Source organism: Arachis hypogaea, chromosome 11 (assembly GCF_003086295.3).
Source record: "Arachis hypogaea cultivar Tifrunner chromosome 11, arahy.Tifrunner.gnm2.J5K5, whole genome shotgun sequence".
Taxonomy (NCBI): Eukaryota; Viridiplantae; Streptophyta; class Magnoliopsida; order Fabales; family Fabaceae; genus Arachis; species Arachis hypogaea.
In genome coordinates this window covers 84,859,706-84,876,431 of record NC_092046.1, presented here as the reverse complement: position 1 = coordinate 84,876,431, position 16,726 = coordinate 84,859,706, and the positions used below count along the sequence as shown (strand labels likewise).

The following is a 16,726-nucleotide window of genomic DNA, read 5'->3' as shown; positions in this document are numbered from 1 at the left end:
TTTTTTTCAATCAATCCTATCTTTTTGTTTCAATCATATCTTTTTCAAAACTACCTAACTAATTCTCTCTAATTTTTGAAAATCACCTCCCTCTTTTTCAAAATTCTTTCTTTTTATTAACTAATTGTTTTAATTTTTAATTTAATTTGATTTCAATTTTAATTTTCGAAATTTAACTTTAAATTTTATTTTTAATTTAATTAATTTTTGAAATTTCCTCTCTCTCTCATCTCCTTCTAATTATTTATTTACTAACATTTCTCTTCATCTCAAAATTCGAACCCTCTCTTCCTCTTGGTGTTCGAATTTCTCTTCTTTTATTCTTATCTTCTTCTACTCACATAAAGGAATCTCTATACTGTGACATAGAGGATTCCATATTTTCTTTTCTGTTTTCTTCTTTTTCATATGAGCAGGAACAAGGATGAACATTCTTGTTGAGGCTGATCCTGAACCTGAAAGGACTCTGAAGAGGAAGCTAAGGGAAGCTAAAACACAACTCTCTGGAGAAAATCTGACAGAAAATTTCAAAAAAGAAGGAGACATGGCCGAAAATAACAACAATGCAAGGAAGATGCTTGGTGACTTTACTGCACCAAATTCCAATTTACATGGAAGAAGCATCTCAATCCCTGCCATTGGAGCAAACAACTTTGAGCTTAAACCTCAATTAGTTTCTCTGATGCAACAGAACTGCAAGTTTCATGGACTTCCATCTGAAGATCTTTTTCAGTTCTTAACTGAATTCTTGCAGATCTGTGATACTGTTAAGACCAATGGGGTTGATCTCGAGGTCTACAGGCTTATGCTTTTCCCATTTGTTGTAAGAGACAGAGCTAGAATATGGTTGGACTCTCAACCTAAGGATAGCCTGAACTCTTGGGATAAGGTGGTCACGGCTTTCTTAGCCAAGTTCTTTCCTCCTCAAAAGCTTACTAAGCTTAGAGTGGATGTTCAAACCTTCAAACAGAAAGAAGGTGAATCCCTCTATGAAGCTTGGGAGAGATACAAGGAACTGACCAAAAAGTGTCCTACTGACATGCTTTCAGAATGGACCATCCTGGATATATTCTATGATGGTCTGTCTGAGCTATCAAAGATGTCACTGGACCATTCTGTAGGTGGATCCATTCACCTAAAGAAAACGCCTGCAGAAGCTCAAGAACTCATTGACATGGTTGCTAATAACCAGTTCATGTACACTTCTGAGAGGAATCCTGTAAGTAATGGGACGCCTCAGAAGAAGGGAGTTCTTGAAATTGATACTCTGAATGCCATATTGGCTCAGAACAAAATATTGACTCAGCAAGTCAATATGATTTCTCAGAGTCTGAATGGAATGCAAGCTGCATCCAACAGTACTCAAGAGGCATCTTCTGAAGAAGAAGCTTATGATCCTAAGAACCCTGCAATAGCAGAGGTGAATTACATGGGTGAACCCTATGGAAACACCTATAATCCCTCATGGAGGAATCATCCAAATTTCTCATGGAAGGATCAACGAAAGCCTCAACAAGGCTTTAACAATGGTGGAAGAAACAGGTTTAGCAATAGCAAGCCTTTTCCATTATCCACTCAGCAAAAGAAAGAGAGTTCTGAGCAAGGAATTGGTGGTTAATTAGGTTAGAGGAGACTAAATCACTAAGGAATTAGGGTTTAGTCAGTCACAGTTTGCCATGAAATGATTCTTGCATGATTAATATAATTGGTAAGAAAACTTAATCCGGAAGAATAAACATCTCTGAAACCTTAACTATTTTCTCTCATATATTTTCCACACCAAACCCTTGCTTTCTTTCTTGAGTTTTCCTGAATTTACTGTTTAATGTGATTTACAACCCTCAAAACACCATTTTCTGCTTGCCTGACTAAGTGAGCCATTCGACTATTATTGCCCAGTCCATCAATTCTCATGGGATCGATGATAAACCCCGTTTTTAGAGTTTATCATGCATAGAATCTAAGGGTTTTATCATCCAGAGCCAGCGCAGTGGAGCCGAGCGAGGAGCCGGCACGCTTATATGGATGGGCCATATCCCTTATGACGCTCGCGCGCACCGTACGCCAGCGCGCAGATCGCAAAAGAGCCCAAGGACGCGTATGCGAGCAGTGCGCTTACGCGTCGATATGCGCACATGATTTTTTAAATGAAACACGTGCCCAGTGATTTCAAGGGGTTTCCAGGCCCTGTGATGAGCGGATAATTTATACGCTTTTTGGCATTGTTTTTAGTATATTTTTAGTATATTTTAATTAGTTTTTATTATATTTTAAAGAGTTTTTATTTAAAATTCACTTTTCTGGACTTTACTATGAGTTTATGCATTTTTCTGTGATTTCAGGTATTTTCTGGCTGAAATTGAGGGACCTGAGCAAAAATCTGATTCAGAGGCTGAAAAAGGACTGCAGATGATGTTGGATTCTGACCTCCATGCACTTAAAGTGGATTTTCTGGAGCTACAGAAGCTCAATTGGCACGCTCTCAATTTCGTTGGAAAGTAGACATCCTGGACTTTCCAGCAATATATAATAGTTCATACTTTTCTCGAGATTTGATGGCCCAAACAGGCGTTCCAAGTCAGCTCAAGAATTCTGGCGTTTAACGCCGGAACTGGCATAAAAACTGGAGTTAAACGCCCAAACTGGCACAAAAGCTGGCATTTAACTCCAAGAAAAGTCTTTACACATGAAAGCTTCAATGCTCAACCCAAGCACACACCAAGTGGGCCCCGAAAGGGGATTTTTACACTAAACACCCTAGCTTACTCTAGGTCACCAATTTACTACAAAAACTACTTTTAGTGATTCATCTTGTACCTCATGACACTTTACACGTTTCTTGTTGTATTCTCTACGGCATGAGTCTCTAAACCCTATTGTTGGGGGTGAGGAGCTCTGCTATTCTTCATGAATTAATGCAATTACTACTATTTTCCATTCTATCACGCTTGCTTCTATTCTAAGATATTCATTCGCACCTCAACCTGATGAATGTGATGATCCGTGACACTCATCATCATTCTCACCTATGAACGCGTGCCTGACAACCACCTCCGTTCCACCTTAGATTGAATGCATATCTCTTAGCCTCATGATTCAGATCAGAGTCTTCGTGGTATAAGCTAGAATTATTGGCGGCCATTCCTGAGATCCGGAACATCTAAACCTTGTCTGTGGTATTCTGAGTAGGATCTGGGAAGGGATGGCTGTGACGAGCTTCAAACTCATGATTGTTGGGCGTGTGATAGATGCAAAAGTATCAATGGATCCTATTCCAGCATAATCGAGTACCGACATATGATTAGCCGTGCGGTGACAGCGCATTTGGAACGTTTTCACTGAGAGGACGGGAAGTAGCCATTGACAACGGTGATGCCCAACATAAAGCTTGCCATGGAAGGAGCCTTGCGTGCATGAAGAAGAAGATAGTAGGAAAGCAGAGATTCAGAAGACAAAGCATCTCCAAAGCCTCAACCTGTTCTTTTTTACTGCATAACAAGTATTTATTTCATGTTCTTTTACTTTTTACAATTAAATCTGAGAATTATTGATATCCTGACTAAGAGTTACAAGATAACCAAAGCTTGCTTCAAGCCGACAATCTCCGTGGGATCAACCCTTACTCACGTAAGGTATTACTTGGACGACCCAGTGCACTTGCTGGTTAGTTATGCGGAGTTGCAAAAGTGTGATTGTAATTTCGTGCACCAAGTTTTTGGCGCCGTTGCCGGGGATTGTTCGAGTTTGGACAATTGACGGTTTATCTTGTTGCTTAGATTAGGAATATTTTATTTTTGTTGGTTTAGAGTCTTATATTTGAGTTTAGTTTTATATTTTAAGTTTGGTGTCAATTGCATGCTGTTAATTTCTTTTAATTTTTTCGAATTTGCATGTTCCTAGTTCTTTCTTGATCTTTAAAAATTCTAAGTTTGGTGTCTTCTTTGTGTTTTCCCTTAAATTTTCGAAAATTTGTGTTTGATTTTCTAAAAATTTTATGTTTGGTGTTTTTGTGCTTTTATTTACTTAAAAAAAATTTTCAAAAATTTGTTCTTGGTGTTCATCTTGATCTTCAAAGTGTTCTTGGTGTTCATCTTGACATTCAAAGTTTTCTTGTTTGTTCTCTGTGTTTTGATCTAAAATTTCTAAGTTTAGTGTCATTTTGTTGTTTTTCTCTTTCCGCATTAAAATTCAAAAATCAAAAAAATATCTTTTCCTTATTTTACTCATAAATTTCGAAATTTTGCATTAATTTAGTCAAAGATTTTCAAAATCATATCTTTTTTTTTAGTCAAGTCAAAATTCTAATTTCAAAAATTGATCTTTTCAAATCCTTTTCAAAAATCAAATCTTTTTAATTTCTTTAATCATATCTTTTCAATTATATCTTTTTTTAAAAATTGCAATCATATCTTCTCAATCATATCTTTTTCAAAATAATTTTCAATCATATCTTTTTTTATATATAAATTGCAATCATATCTTTTTCAAAATAATTTTCAATCATATCTTTTTTATTGCTAATTTCAAAATTTTTTTAATTAATTAATTAATTTAGTTTTCAATTTACTTTTATTTTATTTTCTTTTTTTCGAAATTTTATTTTATTTTATTTTCCATTTATTTTATTTTATTTTAATTTCGGTCACTTTTAATTAAATAAATAAAAAAATAAAAATATAATTTATTTGCAATTCATATCAATTCCCTTTTCTCCATCATGGACATAAGTGGAAATGAACAGTCCAGAAGGACTCTGGGGTCATATGCTAACCCCATTACAGCTGCATATGGGAGTAGCATCTGTATACCTCCCATCAAAGCAAGCAGTTTTGAGCTAAATCCTCATCTCATTATCATGGTGCAGCAAAATTGCCAGTATTTTGGTCTTCCACAAGAAGAACCTACTGGGTTTCTGGCACAGTTCTTACAAATTGCTGACACAGTACGTGATAAAGAAGTGGATCAGGATGTCTACAGATTATTACTGTTTCCATTTGCTGTAAAAGATCAAGCTAAGAGGTGGTTAAATAACCAACCCACAGCAAGCATAAAAACATGGAGACAGTTATCAGACAAATTCCTGAATCAATTTTACCCTCCAAAAAGGATGACACAGCTAAGGCTAGACATCCAAGGCTTTAAACAAGAGGATCATGAATCCCTTTATAATGCCTGGGAGAGGTACAGAGGGATGCTAAGAAAATGACCCTATGAAATGTTTCAGAGTGGGTACAGTTAGACATCTTCTACTATGGGCTTACAGAAAAAGCTCAGATGTCCCTAGACCACTCAGCTGGTGGATCTATACACATGAGAAAAATAATTGAAGAAGCTCAAGAGCTCATAGATACAGTTGCTAGAAATCAACATGTATACTCAAACAGTGAGTCCTCCATAAAAGAAGAGGCTATGGCAGTAACTACTGATCCCAATCCTCAAGAACAGATTGTTGAACTTAATCAGCAATTACTCCTTATGACAAAACAATTAGCAGAATTCAAAGAGATGCTCCAAGACACTAAAAATGCTAACAAGAATATAGAAGCACAATTGAATCAGACAAGACAGCAGCTATCTAAACAGATAACAGAAGAATGCCAAGCTGTCCAACTAAGGAGCGGGAAGACATTGAATAACTCAACTCAAAATAGCAAAAAGTCAAGAAAGGAACATATGACAGAGGATGACCAAACCACTACCCAAGATCCCTCTGAGGACATCAAGAGCCCAGAGAGGAATAACTCTGGCGTTCAAACGCCAAAAAAGGGGGAAAAGTTGGCGTTAAACGCCCATTCCTTGCCTAGTTCCAGCGTTCAAACGCCAGAAAAGGGTGGGAAGCTAGCGTTAAACGCCCATCCAGCACCCAACCCTGGCGTTCAAATGCTTATGAGGAATCAGACACCTGCAAGTGCTGATAGTAACCCCTCTAAGAAGGCTTCTCCAACCATTTCTGTAGGGAATAAACCTGCAGCAACTAAGGTTGAAGAATATAAAGCCAAGATGCCTTATCCTCAGAAGCTCCGCCAAGCAGAACAGGATAAACAATTTGCCCGCTTTGCAGACTATCTCAAGACTCTTGAAATAAAGATCCCATTTGCAGAGGCAGTTGAGTAAATACCCTCTTATGCTAAGTTCATGAAAGAGATCTTAAGTCACAAGAAGGATTGGAGAGAAACTGAAAGAGTGTTTCTCACTGAAGAATGCAGTGCAGTCATTCTAAAAAGCTTACCAAAAAAGCTTCAAGATCCAGGAAGCTTTATGATACCATGCACATTAGAGGATGCTTGCACCAAGACAGCTCTATGTGACCTTGGAGCAAGTATCAACCTAATACCTGCATCCACTATCAGAAAGCTTCGGTTGACTGAAAAAGTCAAACCAACCCGGATATGTCCCCAACATGCTGATGGCTCCATTAAATATCCGTCAGGCATAATTGAGGACATGATTGTCAAGGTTGGGCCATTTGCCTTTCCCACTGACTTTGTAGTGCTGGAAATGGAGGAGCACAAGAGTGCAACTCTCATTCTAGGAAGACCTTTCTTAGCAACTGGACGAACTCTCATTGATGTCCAAAAAGGGGAAGTGACCTTGAGAGTCAATGAGGATGATTTCAAGTTAAATGTTGTCAAAGCTATGCAGCATCCAGATAAATCAAATGACTGCATGAGCACTGATATTAATGACTCCTTGGTGGAAGAGATTAATATGACTGAGAGTCTCGAATCAGAGCTAGAGGACATCTTTAAAGATGTTCAGCCTGATCTGGAGAAATCAGAGGAAATAAAAGAACCTCTAAAAATTCCTCAGGAAGAGGATAAGCCTCCTAAACCCGAGCTCAAACCACTACCACCATCCCTGAAATATGCATTTCTGGGAGAAGGTGACACTTTTTCGGTGATCATAAGCTCTGCTTTAAATCCACAGGAAGAGAAAGTGCTAATTCAGGTGCTGAGGACACACAAGACAGCTTTTGGGTGGTCCATAAGTGATCTTAAGGGCATTATCCCAACAAGATGCATGCACAAGATCCTATTGGAGGATGATGCTAAGCCAGTGGTCCAACCACAGAGGCAGCTAAATCCAGCCATGAAGGAAGTGGTGCAGAAAGAGGTCACTAAGTTACTAGAGGCTGGGATTATTTATCCTATTTCTCATAGCCCCTGGGTGAGCCCTGTCCATGTTTTCCCTAAGAAGGGAGGAATGACAGTGGTTCATAATGAAAAGAATGAACTGGTTCCTACAAGAACAGTTACAGGGTGGCGTATGTGTATTGACTATAGAAGGCTCAATACAGCCACCAGAAAGGATCATTTTTCTTTACCATTCATAGACCAGATGCTAGAGAGAATAGCAGGTCATGAATACTACTGCTTTTTGGATGGCTATTCAGGATACAACCAAATTGCAGTAGATCCTCAGGACCAAGAGAAAACAGCATTCACATGTCCTTCTGGAGTATTTGCTTACAGAAGAATGCCTTTTGGTCTATGCAATGCACCTGCAACCTTTCAGAGGTGCATGCTCTCCATCTTCTCTGATATGGTAGAAAAGTTTCTGGAAGTCTTCATGGATGACTTCTTAGTATTTGGAGACTCATTCAGCTCCTGTCTTGACCATTTAGCACTTGTTCTGAAAAGATGCCAAGAGACCAACCTAGTTTTAAACTGGGAAAAATGTCACTTCATGGTGACTGAAGGAATTGTCCTTGGGCATAAAATTTCAAACAAGGGAATAGAGGTGGATCAAGTTAAAGTGGAAGTAATTGAAAAATTACCACCACCTGCCAATGTAAAGGCAATCAGAAGCATTCTGGGACATGCAAGATTCTACAGGAAGTTTATAAAGGATTTTTCAAAAATTGCAAAACCTCTGAGCAATCTGCTAGCTGCTGACACGCCATTTGTATTTGACACAGAGTGTCTGCAAGCGTTTGAAACCCTGAAAGCTAAGCTGGTCACAGCACCAGTCATCTCTGCACCAGACTGGACATTACCATTCGAACTAATGTGTAATGCCAGTGACCATGCCATTGGTGCAGTGTTGGAACAGAGGCATAACAAGCTTATGCACGTCATTTACTATGCTAGCCGTGTTTTAAATGATGCACAGAAGAATTACACAACCACAGAAAAAGAGTTACTTGCAGTGGTTTATGCCATTGACAAGTTTAGATCCTATTTAGTAGGTTCAAAAGTGATTGTGTATACTGACCATGCTGCTCTTAAATACCTACTCACAAAGCAGGATTCAAAACCCAGGCTCATAAGATGGGTGTTGCTTCTGCAAGAGTTTGATATAGAAATAAGAGACAGAAAAGGGACAGAGAACCAGGTAGCTGATCACCTGTCCTGGATAGAACCAGTAGCAGGGGCGTCCCTCCCTCCTACTGAGATCTCTGAAAACTTTCCGGATGAGTAACTCTTTGCCATTCAGGAAGCACCATGGTTTGCAGACAGGAAAGGGAAGAAGCATGAAAGGCTTCTCTCAATACAGAGTCAAATAAAATCCCCACATTCAAACTCTAAGTTTGGTGTTGGGAGGCCACAACCAAACTCTAAGTTTGGTGTTAAGAGGCCATCATCATGCTCTGAGTATCTGTGAGGCTCCATGAGAGCCCACTGTCAAGCTACTGACATTAAAGAAGCGCTTGTTGGGAGGCAACCCAATTTTACTTATCTATGTTAAATTTCTATTTTCCATTGTTATTTTATGTTTTCTGTAGGTTGATGATCATGTGAAGTCACAAAAACAATTGAAAAAGCAAAAACAAACTGAAAAATAGAATGAAAAATAGCACACCCTGGAGGAGAAGCCTACTGGCGTTTAAACGCCAGTAAAGGTAGTAGAATGGGCGTTAAACTCCCAGTTTGGCACCATTCTGAGCGTTTAATGCCAGAAATGGGCACCAGACTGGCGTTTAACGCAAGAAAGGGCAAGAACCTGGCATTTAACGCCAGGATTGGCAGCAAAGGGCGTTTTGCAAGCCTAATTGGTGCAGGGATGGGAAATCCTTGACACCTCAGGATCTGTGGACCCCACAGGATCCCCACCAACCTCAACTCACTCTCTCACTTGTTCACACCTTTTCATAATACTCTTCCCCAAATAACCTCCACCAATCACCTCCATTACTCCTTCATTTTCCATATCATAACCACCTAAAACCCCCTTGGCCGAACAATTCACACACCTCCATCTCCCCCATCTCTTCTTCTTTTCCTCCTTTCTTTATTCTTTTGCTCGAGGACGAGCAAACCATTTAAGTTTGGTGTGGAAAAGCTCAGCTTTTTTATTTTTCCATAACCATTTATGGCACCTAAGGCCGGAGAAACCTCTAAAAAGAGGAAAGGAAAGGCAATTTCTTCCACCTTCGAGTCATGGGAGATGGAGAGATTCATATCAAAGGTCCATCAAGACCACTTCTATGAAGTTGTGGCCAAGACTCCTCATTGAAGAGAACAAGCCCATCACTAAGAAAAGGATGGAGAAAATAAGAGAGCCCACTCATGGACCTCAACAAGAGCATGAGAAAATTCCTCATCATGAAATCCTTGGGATGCCTCAAGGGATGTATTTTCCTCCACAAAATTATTGGGAGCGAATCAACACCTCCCTAGGAGAATTAAGTTCCAATATGGGACAACTAAGAGTGGAGCACCAAGAGCATTCCATCCTCCTCCATGAAATTAGAGAAGACCAAAGAGTTATGAGAAAGGAGCAACAAAGGCAAGGAAGAGACATTGAGGAGCTCAAGCACTCCATAAGATCTTCAAAAGGAAGAACTAGCTGCCATCACTAAGGTGGACCTGTTCTTTAATTTCCTTGTTCTTTATTTTCTGTTTTTCAAATTTTTATGCTTTATGTTTATCTATGTTTGTGACTTTATTACATGATCACTAGTGTCTTAGTGTCTATGCCTTAAAGCTATGAAAATGAATCCATCACCTCTCTTAAATGAAAAATGTTTTTAATTGAAAAATAAAAAGAAGTGCATGAATTTTGAATTTTAAAATAGATTAATTATTTTGATGTGGTGGCAATACTTTTGTTTTTCTAAATGAATGCTTGAACAGTGCATATTTTTGAATTTGTTGATTCATGAATGTTAAAATTGTTGGCTCTTGAAAGAATGATGAAAAAGGAGAAATGTTATTTGATAATCTAAAAAATCATAAAATTGATTCTTGAAGCAAGAAAAAGCAGTGAAAAGCTTGCACAAAAAAAAAGCGAAAAAAAAAGAAAAAGAAAGAAGAAGAAAAAGCAAGCAGAAAAAGCCAATAGCCCTTTAAACCAAAAGGCAAGGGTGAAATAAAAAAGGATCCAAGGCTTTGAGCATCAGTGGATAGGAGGGCCCACAGGAATAAAATCCTGGCCTAAGCGGCTGAACCAAGCTGTCCCTAACCATGTGCTTGTGGCGTGAAGGTGTCAAGTGAAAACTTGAGACTGAGCGGTTAAAGTCGTGGTCCAAAAGCAAAAAGAGTGTGCTTAAGAGCTCTGGACACCTCTAATTGGGGACTCTAGCAAAGTTGAGTCACAATCTGAAAAGGTTCACCCAGTTATGTGTCTGTGGCATTTATGTATCCGGTGGTAATACTGGAAAACAAAATGCTTAGGGTCACGGCCAAGACTCATAAAGTAGCTGTGTTCAAGAATCAACATACTTAACTAGGAGAATCAATAACACTATCTGGATTCTGAGTTCCTATAGATGCCAATCATTCTGAACTTCAAGGAATAAAGTGAGATGCCAAAACTGTTCAGAGGCAAAAAGCTAAAAGCCCCGCTCATCTAATTAATACTGATCTTCATAGATGTTTTTGGAATTCATTCTATATTCTCTTCTTTTTATCCTATTTGATTTTTAGTTGCTTGGGGACAAGCAACAATTTAAGTTTGGTGTTGTGATGAGCGGATAATTTATACGCTTTTTGGCATTGTTTTTAGTATATTTTTAGTATATTTTAATTAGTTTTTATTATATTTTATTAGTTTTTATATAAAATTTACTTTTCTGGACTTTACTATGAGTTTGTGTATTTTTCTGTGATTTCAGATATTTTCTGGCTGAAATTGAGGGACCTGAGCAAAAATCTGATTCAGAGGCTGAAAAGGGACTGCAGATGCTGTTGGATTCTGACCTCCCTGCACTTAAAGTGGATTTTCTGGAGCTATAGACGCCCAATTGGCGCGCTCTCAATTGCGTTGGAAAGTAGACATCTTGGGCTTTCCAGCAATATATAATAGTCTATACTTTATCCGAGATTTGATGGCCCAAACAGGCGTTTCAAGTCAGCTCAAGAATTCTGGCGTTTAACGCCGGAACTGGCCTAAAAACTGGAGTTAAACGCCCAAACTGGCACAAAAGCTGGCGTTTAACTCCAAGAAAAGTCTTTACACATGAAAGCTTCAATGCTCAGCCCAAGCACACACCAAGTGAGCCCCGGAAGTGGATTTTTACACTGAACACCCTAGCTTACTCATTTTCTGTAACCCTAGGTCACCAGTTTACTATAAAAACTACTTTTAGTGATTCATCTTGTACCTCATGACACTTTACACGTTTCTTGTTGTATTCTCTACGGCATGAGTCTCTAAACCCCATTGTTGGGGGGTGAGGAGCTCTGCTGTTCTTCATGAATTAATGCAATTAATACTGTTTTCCATTTTATCACGCTTGCTTCTATTCTAAGATATTCATTCGCACCTCAACCTGATGAATGTGATGATCCGTGACACTCATCATCATTCTCACCTATGAACGCGTGTCTGACAACCACATCCGTTCTACCTTAGATTGAATGCATATCTCTTAGCCTCATGATTCAGATCAGAGTCTTCGTGGTATAAGCTAGAATTATTGGCGGCCATTCCTGAGATCCGGAACGTCTAAACCTTGTCTATGGTATTCTGAGTAGGATCTGGGAAGGGATGGCTGTGACGAGCTTCAAACTCGCGATTGTTGGCCGTGTGACACACGCAAAAAGATTAATGGATCCTATTCCAGCATGATCGAGAACCGACAGATGATTAGCCGTGCGGTGACAGTGCATTTGGAACGTTTTCACTGAGAGGACGGGAAGTAGCCATTGACAACGGTGATGCCCAACATAAAGCTTGCCATGGAAGGAGCCTTGCGTGCATGAAGAAGAAGATAGTAGGAAAGCAGAGATTCAGAAGACAAAGCATCTCCAAAGCCTCAACCTGTTCTTCATTACTGCATAACAAGTATTTATTTCATGTTCTTTTACTTTTTACAATTATATCTGAGAATTATTGATATCCTGACTTAGAGTTACAAGATAACCATAGCTTGCTTCAAGCCGACAATCTCCGTGGGATCGACCCTTACTCACGTAAGGTATTACTTGGACGACCCAGTGCACTTGCTGGTTAGTTGTGCGGAGTTGCAAAAGTGTGATTGTAATTTCGTGCACCACCCTGCTTTGGAGCAGATTTTGGAGGGAAAAGCTTAAGAAGACTAAGGCTTAGGGATGTTAGGGGGGAGAGTCATAATTCTAGATTTTTTTAGGAAGTTAGTTACATTTTGTCTTTAGAGAGAGAAACTCCAACTTCTCTCTAGATTTTCATCCTCCATTGCAAGTTTTCTTTGAATTCTTGGTGAGATCTATTGCTAATTGACTTTTTGTTTTGCTACAAGTGTAAATATACTCTTCTTCTACTCTTAATTGATGTTCTTTTGGTTCAATTTCTTAGATCTAAATTTGGTTCACTTTGTTACTTTGAATGTGGATTAATGAATTGAGGTTTCATTCAATTGTGTGATTGTTGAGGATTGTTTGGAATAGATAGCTTTAATTCGATTCTCTTCTCTCAATTGCCTCATGTTTTCTATAATTGCCTACCAATTGTTTGTGATAATGACAACCTTAGCTATGGAGTAGATTTCTCTCACTTGGCTTAGGGGTTGAGTTATTGGAGACACTTGAATAGTGGATATCAATTATAGATTATGAATTGAGAATTGCTAATTGTCTTGGAGTGCACTAAAGCTAGACTTCCCTAGGGTGAGACTAGGACTTGTGACTCAAGTTAGTTACTCTCACTTGACTTTCCTCCACTGTTAGGGGGTTAACTAAGTGAAGCAATAATCAACTCTTATCATAATTGAAGGAAACTATAATGATGGAACTTCCAATGCTTACCCTTGGCCAAGGCTTTTATTTCCATTAATTGTTGATTGCTTTGCTAGCTTGAATTATTGCACCAACTCTTAAAACCATAAAATCTTTCCTAATCAATGATTCACATTCTAAAGCAATTCCTAGGGAGAACGACCCAGGATCAATACTCTCGGTCATAGATTTTAGAATTGTTTGATGCGGTATTCGTATGTTAGTTAGACTATACTCATGATCAGATTTATCACTAGTTTCTAATCGGCATAAGAATATTTACGTTCATCAAAATGGCGCCGTTGCCGGGGACTTGCTTATGTGTGCCATTCTATTGGTTACTGTGAATATGTTGATATGTGAATACTTGCATTTCTCTCTTAATTGATTGTTTCCTTGTTTAATTGTTGGTTAGGATTAGTCTTTGTTTAGATGCCGATTGATGTCATGAGTTTCTTATCTCCTTCATTGTATGACGCGTTCACTACCGAATCCGAGCTTAGCACCCTTTGATTCGGAAATTGAAAGAACCTTGCTTCATATTAGGCAAGCTCGGAGGCGGTTGGTCTTTGAGGAAGGTGAAAAGGTTCTTACCAATTCACCAACCATATCATCGTCATCCAACGAAGGCACCAATTACTCTTCCGTTGATACTACTAATAGTTTTTCTTTTGATCTAGGTTTTGACAACATGGCCGCTCCAAGAAGAGTTACTCTCAAGGAAGCGGGTGCACCGGATTTTATTCTCCAACCTCTACATGTGCTTCATCCCAACTTGAATGCAAACTTTGAACTCAAGACAGCTCTCATCAATCTCTTACCAAAATTCCATGGACTTCCCGCACAAGATCCAATTAGACACCTCAAGGATTTTCATGGTGTATGCTCAACTACTAGGCGGGAAGGATCCGATGAAGTGGCTATATGGTTGTTTGCCTTTCCCTTCTCTCTTGAGGGAAGAGCCAAGGAGTGGTTCTATACCTTGCCTAGTGATGTTGTGTCCGATTGGGATTTGCTTAGGAAAGAATTCCTTGATAAATTCATGCCCGTGGAAATGACGGACAAGCTAAGGAAGGAGATCTCATGTATTGTGCAAGGCGAGATGGAAACTTTGTATGAATATTGGGAACGGTTTCGCAAACTTCTTGATTCATGTCCCAACCATATGATTGACACTCAAGTCTTGCTTAGCTATGTGTGCCAAGGCATGAGGGAGCAAGATAAGAATTTATTGGATGCTTCAAGCAACAGTTCTTTGTCAAAGTATCGGACGGCGGAAGAGGCATGGCAACTCATTACCGACTTGGCCGAGTCCACTCAACATGCTAGACGAAGAGTCAACCGTCCAAAGGCCGTAAATGAAGTTTCCTCTAGTGGTGAGACCGCTACCTTTACCAAGACTTTGTGTGAAATGACAAGCCTCCTAAAGCAACTCCAAGTGAATCAACAACCATCTCCATCTCAACAACAACCTTCTTCTCAAAACCAACAATGTCAACAATTGGTCCCTCAAAGAGTATGTGGTATTTAATCATGCTACTCCCACTACACGGACGAATGTCCAAGTCTCCAAGAAGATAACACTCTAGCGGCTACCCACAACTTTTATGATCGCCCCTACTATGAACGTTCCAATCAAGGATACCATAACCAAGGGAGCAATTTTAACTAAGGGTACCCCCAACAAGGAGGCAACTATAGCCATGGGAGTAACAATTCCAATCAAGGATGGAGGGATAGCTCCAACCAAAGTTGGCGGGACAATTATCAACAAAGAGGAAGGGACAACGGAGGCAACCAAAGATGGAACAATAACACTTCACAAAACCGTTATTCACAAAACCCTCCAAACCAACAACCAAATCAAGGAAGGAACTATCAAACCTACATACCACCTTATAGACTACCACTCCCACCCAATCAACCCCAAGCACCACAAATTACCTACCCTTCCACATCTCCAAATCAAGATGACACACTCCGATCCAAACTCCAAGGACAAAAGGAACTCCAAAATACCCTCAACTCAAGTCTTAATGGCCTCACTTCTACTCTCCAAGCTCTCATTGCTCGCATGGAGCCACCTTCTATTCCCACTCCTCAAGCCTCAACCTCTGGTGCCTACTCTCTCAACCTTTGTCCAACCCCAAAGGTGGCATCAACGCCGTAACCTTAAGGTCCAAAACGCAATTGAAGGAAAGAGATTCAACGGTACCTAACCCGATGAAAGTTGCTCAAGAAGAAGATGGAGTTGAGATAGAGGAAATTGTAGAGGAGGAGAAGTCACATGTAATAGTTGAAGATGAAGAACCACAACCAAGGAGTGAAGTCCCTAGAAAGGAGCAAATTTTAGAGGAAGTGGCTCAACCAGTTCCATTTCTTACATTGGCAAGAAAGGCTAAGAAGCGTGTGGAGCTTGACCCAACAATAGTAAAGATGTTCAAAAAAGTAGAGGTAACTATCCCCCTCTTTGATGCTATACACCAAGTGCCTAAATATGCGAAATTTCTTAAGGACTTGTGTATGAACAAAGATAGAATTCATGAGTTGGAAACCATTCCATTGGGTAGTTCCATTTCGGCTTTGATGGGATCCATTCCGGAAAAGTGTGTTGATCCGGGTCCTTTCCTAGTTTCTTGTGTCATTGATGGAGTCCAATTCATTGATTGTATGTGCGACCTTGGTGCATGCGTTAGTATTATGCCTCTTTCCATTTATCATCTATTGAAGCTCCCACCGTTGAAGCGGTCGGCGACTAGGTTTGTCTTGGCGGACAAGAGCATAATAACCGTGTCGGGTATTGCGAAAGATGTGTTGGTCGATATAAAAGGTTTGATATTCCCAATTGATTTCCATATCATTGAGATGCCACCAAGCGAGTCCGAGAGGACATCATCTATCCTACTTGGGAGGCCATTTTTGAAGACCTCTAGATTCAAGTTGGATGCCCATTCGGGAACTTACTCATTCGAGATAGATGGGAGAGTTGTAAGTTTTAGTCTAGAAGAAGCAATGAGGCACCCACCGGAGAACCATTCCATATTTCGATGTGATTTAATTGACAACATTGTGGCGGAAGTGCATTGTGCAAAGCTAGAAGAGAAAAATATGATTGAAGAAAATAGTGAAGATCCAAGTGAAGAAGTTCAAGTGGCAAGCCAAGAGCAAAAGCTAGAATTGAAGCCATTACCACCCCACTTAAAGTATTCATACCTTGATGAAGCCCACAAGTTTTCGGTGATTATAGTAAGGGAACTCAATCCTCAACAAGAAGAGAAGTTGCTACGCGTTTTGAGGAAGAACAAAAGGGCAATAGGGTGGAGTTTGGCAGATCTAGTAGGGATAAGTCCCCAAGTGTGTGAGCAGCGTATCTTTTTGGAAGAGGGAGCTAGACCCGTGAGACAACCTCAAAGGCGATTAAATCCTACTATTTTGGAGGTTGTCAAGAAAGAGGTAACAAGGTTACTTGAGGCGGACATCATCTACCCTATTTCGGATAGTGAATGGGTAAGTCCCGTTCAAGTTGTACCTAAGAAGTCCGGGGTAACCACAATTAAGAATGAAAGCGGGGAGCTCATAGCAACACGGGT

The 16,726-nt window shown here is 39.7% G+C and overlaps 1 non-coding gene across 1 annotated transcript; it reads right to left on the bottom strand.

Annotated features, from left to right (window-relative positions):
- Positions 1–937: 937 nt before the first annotated feature.
- Positions 938–1,045, bottom strand: LOC112725241 (small nucleolar RNA R71). The gene has a single exon (XR_003164362.1). It is a non-coding gene; the product is annotated as a small nucleolar RNA R71 (small nucleolar RNA).
- Between the last annotated feature and the right edge of the window lie 15,681 nt (positions 1,046–16,726).